Here is an 8,212-nt window from a genome sequence, read left to right on the forward strand (position 1 = left end):
TCTCTCTTTAAAAAATATTTTCCATAATGAATATAACATTGTTCTAAGGATTAAATGAGTTAATACACAGAAGGCACTTAGTACAGTTTCTGGAATTTATTAAGTACTCAATAAATTTAGCTGTAATTATTTTGTGTGTGTGAATAGCTAAGAAAAGAAGAGAAGCTAAAGGCAAAGGAGAAAAGGAAAGACATACTCATTTGAATGCATAGTTCCAGAGAACAGCAAAGAGAGGTAAGAAAGCCTTCCTCAGCAATCAATGCAAAGAAATAGAGGAAAACAACAGAATGGGAAAGACTAGAGATCTCTTCAAGAAAATTAGAGATACCAAGGGAACATCTCATGCAAAGATGAGCACAATAAAGGACAGAAACGGTATGGACCTAACAGAAGCAGAAAATATTAAGAAGAGGTGGCAAGAATACGCAAAAGAACTATACAAAAAAGATCTTCATGACCCAGATAACCATGATGGTGTGATCATTCACCTAGAGCCAGGCATCCTGGAATGCGAAGTCAAGTGGGCCTTAGAAAGCATCACTACGAACAAAGCTAGTGGAGGTGATGGAATTCCAATTGAGCTATTTCGAATCCTAAAAGATGATGCTGTGAAAGGGCTGCACTCAATGTGCCAGCAAATTTGGAAAACTCAGCAGTGGCCACAGGACTGGAAAAGGTCCGTTTTCATTCCAATCCCAAAGAAAGGCAATGCCAAAGAATGCTCAAACTACCGCATAATTGCACTCATCTCACACGCTAGTAAAGTAATACTCAAAATTCTCCAAGCCAGGCTTCAGCAATACGTGAACCGTGAACTTCCTGATGTTCAAGCTGGTTTTAGAAACGGCAGAGGAACCAGAGATCAAATTGCCAACATCTGCTGGATCATCGAAAAAACAAGAGAGTTCCAGAAAAACATCTATTTCTGCTTTATTGACTATGCCAAAGCCTTTGACTGTGTGGATCACAATAAACTGTGGAAAATTCTGAAAGAGATAGGCATACCAGACCACCTGACCTGCCTCTTGAGAAATCTGTGTGCACGTCAGGAAGCAACAGTTACAACTAAACACGGAACAACAGACTGGTTCCAAATAGAAAAAGGAGTACATCAAGGCTGTATATTGTTACCCTGCTTATTTAACTTATATGCAGAGTACATCATGAAGTACAAGCTGGAATCAAGATTGCTGGGAGAAATATCAATAACCTCAGATATGCAGATGACACCACCCTGATGACAGAAAGCAAAGAAGAACTAAAGAACCTCTTGATGAGAGAGAAAGAGGAGAGTGAAAAAGTTGGCTTAAAACTCAACATTCAAAAAACTAAGATCATGGCATCCAGTCCCATCACTTCATGGCAAATAGATGGGGAAATAGTGGAAACAGTGACAGACTTTACTTTTTTTTTTTGGCTCCAAAATCACTGCAGATGGTGACTGCAGCCATGAAATTAAAAGACGCTTACTCCTTGGAAGAAAAGCTATGACCAATCTAGACAACATATTAGAAAGCAGAGACATTACTTTGCCAACAAAGGTCTGTCTAGTCAAAGCTATAGTGTTTCCAGTAGTCATGTATGGATGTGAGAGTTGAACTATAAAGAAAGCTGAGTGCAGAAGAATTGATGCTTTTGAACTGTGGTGTTGGAGAAGATTCTTGAGAGTCCCTTGGACTGCAAGGAGATCCAACCAGTCCATCCTAAAGGAAATCAGTCCTGAATATTCATTGGAAGGACTGATGCTGAAGCTGAAACTCCAATACCTTGGCTACCTGATGCGGAGAACCGACTCATTGGAAAAGACCCTGATGCTGGGAAAGATTGAAGGTGGGAGGAGAAGGGGTGGCAGAGGATGAGATGGTTTGATGACATCACCGATTCTACAGACATGAGTTTGAGTAAGCTCCGGGAGTTGGTGGTGGACAGGGAAGCCTGGCGTGCTGCAGTCCCTGGGGTTGCAAATAGTCAGACACAACTGAGAAACTGAACTGAACTGATATATATATATATATGTACATATACACATAACATTTTAAAGAGAAAACATAAATATGGAGAAAATCAAGAAGAAAGTATGAAATATGATTAAAATAACAGAACTTCTGTTCTTTTCCTTTTGGCTTATTTTTTTTTAACTGTGAAATTCTTTCTTATGACCTTGTTTCTTTCCAGCATGTTCAACAGAACTTTGTGTGATGACAGATACTTCAGGGACTTCCTTGGTGGTCCAGTGGGTAAGACTCCGAGCTCCCAATGCTGGGGTTATGGTTTCCATCCCTGGTTGGAACTAACATCCTGCACACCACAAGGCACAGCCAAAAAAAAAAAATGCAGTGTCTATGCTCTCCAATATGGTAGCCACTAGCCATAGGTGGCTGCTAAGCATTTGAAGAAGAGCCAAATTTTAAATTTTATTTAGTTTCTCACTGAAATGTAAACAGCCACATATTGCTAGTGACTGCCATACTGCACAATGCAGCTCCGTATCAATTCTAGGCAATGGTTATTTAGAGCACAGATTTAAAATATGCTTTCTCTCTTGAAGTTTGGTTTTCTTTTTCAACTCACTACCCTACATAATTTCCACCTTATGACTTCAAAATCATATTATATTTATGGGTAGAAAGACAAAATGGCAAGAGCTAATTAAGTGTAAAAAAAAGGGGGGCTGTTATTGGTCAGATTTTTAAAATATACAACAGGGAGAGTAATTTAATTGAAAATTAGGTGCTAAAGAGCTATATATTGTTAACTGTATGGTATTTTTTTAGTAAATAATCTAAGTAGAAAGTGAAAGAGGTTGTTCCATATCAAATATCTGGTTCTTCTTAGTAAATTAAGAAAGACTTCTCATTGAAATCAGACCTCTCATCCCTACTATCCATATAAAAAGGGAGCTAACTGCAAAAACAATTTGAAAATGCCTGAGTAACAATGTGGAAGTCTCTTACCTCTTAGGTAGGAGGCATATGCATAAGGGGATACCTCACAAACAGAAGCCATGTTATAAAGAAAAGAGAGACAGATCCTGGTTTGCATCCCACCCTGCCAGTTACTGGCTGTGAGTACTTTGAACAAGTTACTTAAATTCTCTGTAATCAAATGGTAATAACTATACCTGCCGTGAAGATCTGTTGGAAGATTAGTCATACGTTAAAGACGTAGTATATAGTAAGTGCTAAATCAATAACAATTTTACTATTATATTAGCATAATGTCAAGAAAAGTGAAAAAAGTGAAAGTCAAGAAAACAAATCAGCAAAAAGAAAGTAAGCTGAAATACTTAAAAACTGGGGTAGGAATTAACTGGAATAATCATTAAACTGTAAAATTAGTTTTGGTATATGTTCTTTTATATGCATTTTCAACACACAAAAATTAATCAACTGTTTATCAAATGAATGAAAAAAAAAACTTGGATCAATGAATGAATGCCTTGCCCATTTTAAATATCATTTTGGCCCCAAAATGGGTTGTTATCACTAAAATAGTTTTGTCACTGGCATTGTCAGTAGGGATATTTCAAAGACTCTGTAAAGAGCAGCATCAAATCAGTGGTCTTTTCTAGAGTTAACAGGAAAGATTAGGGCTGAAATTAAGGGACAACTTCTTAAGCAATATTACTAAAAAGGATCAGTTAAGAGCTTCCATCCTTAGATATTTTTACGAAGACAGATAATCCTCCATGCTGGAAATGTCATCGGCATCTGTGGTAGCTTCCAGGGTGGCCTCCTTTGAACCTTACTGCCTAGCCTTTGTGCCCTTCCCTAGTCTGCCCAAATTCAATCAGGGATGGCCTTGAATGTGGCCAAGTGTGACTTCTAAGGCTATGTCATAAAAAGTCGTGAAGCTTCTGCTTTGGTCTATCAGATTGATCACATGCTCGAGGACAAGCCAGTGGCCATGCTGTGAGCAGGGCACTCAAGCCATCCCATGGAGAGACCCATGTGGCCAACAGTCTGTGACAACTGCTGGATGTGTGAAGTCACTTTGAAAGCAGCCTCTCCAGCTTCAAATAAGTCTTTAGATGACCACAACCCTAGCCAACATTGGACTGTAACCTTATGAAACACTAAAACAGAAATGCCCAATTGAGACACTCTTGAATTCCTGACTCACAGAAATCGTGACAGGGAATATATGATTTTTACTTTCTTAAGTCACTAAGTTTTGGGGTTATTTGATCAGATAAAGGACAGAAAGGGTAAGGACCTAACAGAAGCAGAAGAGATTAAGAAGAGGTGGCAAGAATACACAGAACTGTACCAAAAAAGTATTAATGACCCAGATAACCATGATGGGTGTGGTCACTACCTTGAGTCAGATATCTTGGAGTGTGAAGTCAAGTGTACCTTACAAAGCATTACTATGAACAAAGCTAGTAGAGGTGATGTAATTCCACTTGAGCTATTTCAAATCCTAAAAAAGGATACTGTTAAAGTGCTGCACTCAATAAATCAGCCACAGGATTGGAAAAGGTCCATTTTCATTCCAGTCCCAAAGAAGGGCAATGCTAAAGAATGTTCAAACTACCGCTCATTTCAAGTGCTAGCAAGGTAATGCTCAAAATCCTTCAAGCTAGGATTCAGTAGTATGTGAACTGAGAACTTCCAGATGTATAAGCTGGGTTGAGAAAAGGCAGAGGAACCAGAGATCAAACTGCCAACATTTGTTGGATCATAGAGAAAGGAAAGGAATTCCAGAAAAACATCTACTTCTGCTTTACTGACTACGTGAAAACCTTCGGCTATGTGGATCACAACAAACTTTGAAAAATTCTTCAAGAGATGGTAATACCAGACCACCTTACCTGTCTCCTGAGAAACCTGTATGCGGGTCAAGAAGCAGCAGTCCATGGGATTGCAAAGAGTTGAACATGACTTAGTGACTGAACGACAACAACAACAAAAGTCACTAAGTTTCGGGGTTATTTAATATGCAGCAGTAGATGGCAAGCATATCGTCAACAGCTAACATTTATTGCTACTGTCCAAAGTGTCTTGCTAATAGACTGAACCAGCTGATCCTTTAAGGTAACTTGTATCTTTACAGCATCAATGTTTTAATAGCCTATCATGTCACTGACTCAGTATCTTTTTCCTACAAAATTCCTGTAAGACAAGGAGAATCAGCCAATCAAATATAAACAGACATTAATAAACATCCATTAAGTTTGTAGAAATAAAGAACCTCAGCTGAAGCTGGAGTCAGAATATGTCTATAAGGGAGAGCTCTCATGGCTGTGCATCATCAGTTATTCCAAACTGTAAGAGACATACCCCTACCTCTTTCCCACAGGAAGGTATTGCCTACTTTACTATTTAGCAGGAAGAATAAAACCATCTTTCTGGCCAACCACTGCCCAATCAAAGACTGTAGCACCACAAACAATGAAAAGCCTCCATAGCCCATACTTTGAGCTCCCTGCTTCCTCCCGAGAACTATTTAGTTATGACAGCCTCTTCAGTTCAGTTCAGTCTCTCAGTTGTGTCCAACTCTTTGCGACCCCACGGACTGTAGCCTGCCAGGCTCCTTTGTCCATGGAATTCTCCAGGCAAGAGCACTGAAGTGGGTGGGAGCCATTCCCTTCTCCACGGGATCTTCCTGTCCCAAGGATCGAACCCAGGCTGCCTGCCTTGCAGGTAAATTCTTTACCATCTAAGTCACCATGGAAGCCCTTCCATGTCCTCTGGACTTGCCTGTGATCCACCATAGTTTCCACTACCTGAACTGCAATTCCTCTGGCTATTTCTGAGTAAATTCTTTGGCAGGTAAAATAATTGGCTATTATTAAATAAGTTCAAGGTATTATTCTAGGTGCTCTGCTGATTAAAGGTTGGATGTTGTGAACGATAAAAGCAACAATAATAACAGACGTGTTGCTGCTGCTGCTAAGTCACTTCAGTCATGTCCGACTCTGTGCGACCCCACAGACGGCAGCCTACGAGGCTCCCCCGTCCCTGGGATTCTCCAGGCAAGAACACTGGAGTGGGTTGCCATTTTCTTCTCCAATGCATGAAAGTGAAAAGTGAAAGTGAAGTTGCTCAGTCGTGTCCGACTCTTAGCAACCCTATGGACTGCAGCCTACTAGGCTCCTCCGTCCATGGGATTTTCCAGGCAAGAGTACTGGAGTGGGGTGCCATTGCCTTCTCCAACAGTAAGTGTTAACTAATATTTATTAAGCATCTACACTTAGTGTTTTAGACACTGTGCATATACTCTCATTTAACCTTAATATATTGGAGAAGGAAATGGCAACCCATATCAGTATTCTTGCCTGAAGAATTCCATGGACAGAGGAGCCTGGCAGGCTACAGTCCATGGGATCACAGAGTTGGACACGACTGAGCGACTAACATACAACCTTAATATATATTGCCAAATGTTTTCCAGGAAGGTCATACCAAGTTACATTCCCATCTGTAAGGTATAAGAACAGAGTCCCTGCATGTTTACCAGCATATAAAAAAAGATTTTTACAAAATCTGGTAGGTGAAAAATATAATAATCTGCATTTCTCTGATGACTAGATCTTGATATGTTAAGCACATCAGACCTCTGCCTGACACAAAGATCTTTCCCCCAGGATGGCAGTGTTTTCTTGAAATTTTTACAAACAATTCAATCCCTTCTTGTAATTGTCATTTCTTCCAATTCTTTCGTAATTACGTTCTTCTATTTCTAGATCAATTAAATTTTCACTTGTATTTCTTTCTAGTTTGTTTACAATTTTGTTTTTTACATATGCAATTATTTTTTGTTGTAGGATACAGGGGGAAAGTTTTTTTTCTTCCCCATAATCATGTCTCCTTCACTATTAATTCAGTTTTCCTTTCCCCATTTATCTATGATGCTACCTTTACTATCTAAAGAATTCTTACATATCTTGAGTATATTTATGAGCTTTAAAACTGTCTTTTACTGTCTGTCGGTTCTGGGGCTAGTACTACTTTTTTTTTTTTGATTACTTTTCTACTCATTCATTTAGAACCATCACATTGTCTTCCAGGAAGCCTTGATTCTTCCAAAAAGACACCACTGCTGCCTCCCTTTTTACCTTTATAACATATAAAATTCTGCCTTGTATCATTAACAGAGTTGATCTTACTCGATTATATTCTTGAGAGCAAGCAACAGATACACTATATATTCATTAAAATCAAATTATGGGATTTGTTATATTAAAAGGTAACAATGGCAGAAGAGATCTCATTTGACCAACAAAATGAAAACAGGCAAGTCCTTCATTTGATTAAGGAACACCATTGTGCCATCCATGATGAAGATTATAAAGGTTAGTGAACCCTAAAGATTCTGCTTTAGGGAAATCACCACTTCGTAGAGGAAAAAGACATGTAAATTTATGTGACTAAACACAATATAACTAAATAGTATAAAATAAATAAGCATGTACAAGGAAAGAGAAAAGTAAAAGCTAAGTGAGCAGTGGGTAGTGTCTCAAGCAGGGGACACACACATGAGCTGGGTTATGGAGTTTCTTAAATGTCAGAAAAATTTGCAATTAACCTGAATGGCAAAGTGGATCAATTCAGATTCTTTAACAGAAGTTACATTAAGGTAGACTTCATTCTGAGAACTTTTTAAGGAAGCCTAATGAAGTATGGCCAAGCCCAGGAGCAGCTCTGCTCGGAAGCCCTTTCGTTAGCACGAACTTGAGATGACTAGAACCCCACAGAGGCGAGAATTAACTCGTGGGATTGGGTGAAAATCAGACATGAGGAAAAGAAGTAAACTTTTACCCACGTGAGGCTTCTACAAACCACTTACTGGGGTTGGTTTGAAAGCAATGACTACAGAGTCCTTGTTGTGACAGCCAGCACACTTCCAGGCCGCAGTCTTAAGTCCTAGCCCTGCGCCTCAGGCTCGGTGGAGCCCAGGCCAGATGTTAGCACAAGAACTACTGACGTCAAGTAAACGTGACGTCATCAGCACTGACGCAGTCTCACAGGGAGGGGCCTCTCAGCTCACCTCTGAACGTCAGCTCCACGGAGCAGCGAGTTGGCCGCCTAGCGCTCTGCCCTGAGGGTCCGAATAGTCAGAGCTGCGGGAACAGAAGCGCCGAAGCGGCTCAGGAGCTGAGGGGCGGTCACCCGTCTCTCGCCTGAACTCTTATCCTCGTCCTCTCTGAGGCTCAGGCTCGGTCAAGGCAGCAGCGCGCTCACGAGTCCGCCGCTTGTGGCGGTTACGC

At 40.1% G+C, this 8,212-nt stretch overlaps 1 protein-coding gene across 2 annotated transcripts in view; it reads right to left on the reverse strand.

The window, feature by feature from the left end:
• XPOT (exportin for tRNA) overlaps positions 1 to 8,088 on the reverse strand; it is a 166,770-nt gene extending 158,682 nt beyond the window's left edge. Inside the window, exon 1 of one of the 2 annotated variants that reach the window (XM_061416588.1) lies at positions 7,993 to 8,088. The gene's annotated coding sequence lies outside the window, so the exon portion shown is untranslated. The remainder of the gene's footprint in view (positions 1 to 7,992) is intronic. The other variant, XM_061416587.1, reaches the window with a different exon arrangement.
• Between the last annotated feature and the right edge of the window lie 124 nt (positions 8,089 to 8,212).

This window comes from Bos javanicus, chromosome 5, assembly GCF_032452875.1.
Source record: "Bos javanicus breed banteng chromosome 5, ARS-OSU_banteng_1.0, whole genome shotgun sequence".
NCBI lineage: Eukaryota > Metazoa > Chordata > Mammalia > Artiodactyla > Bovidae > Bos > Bos javanicus.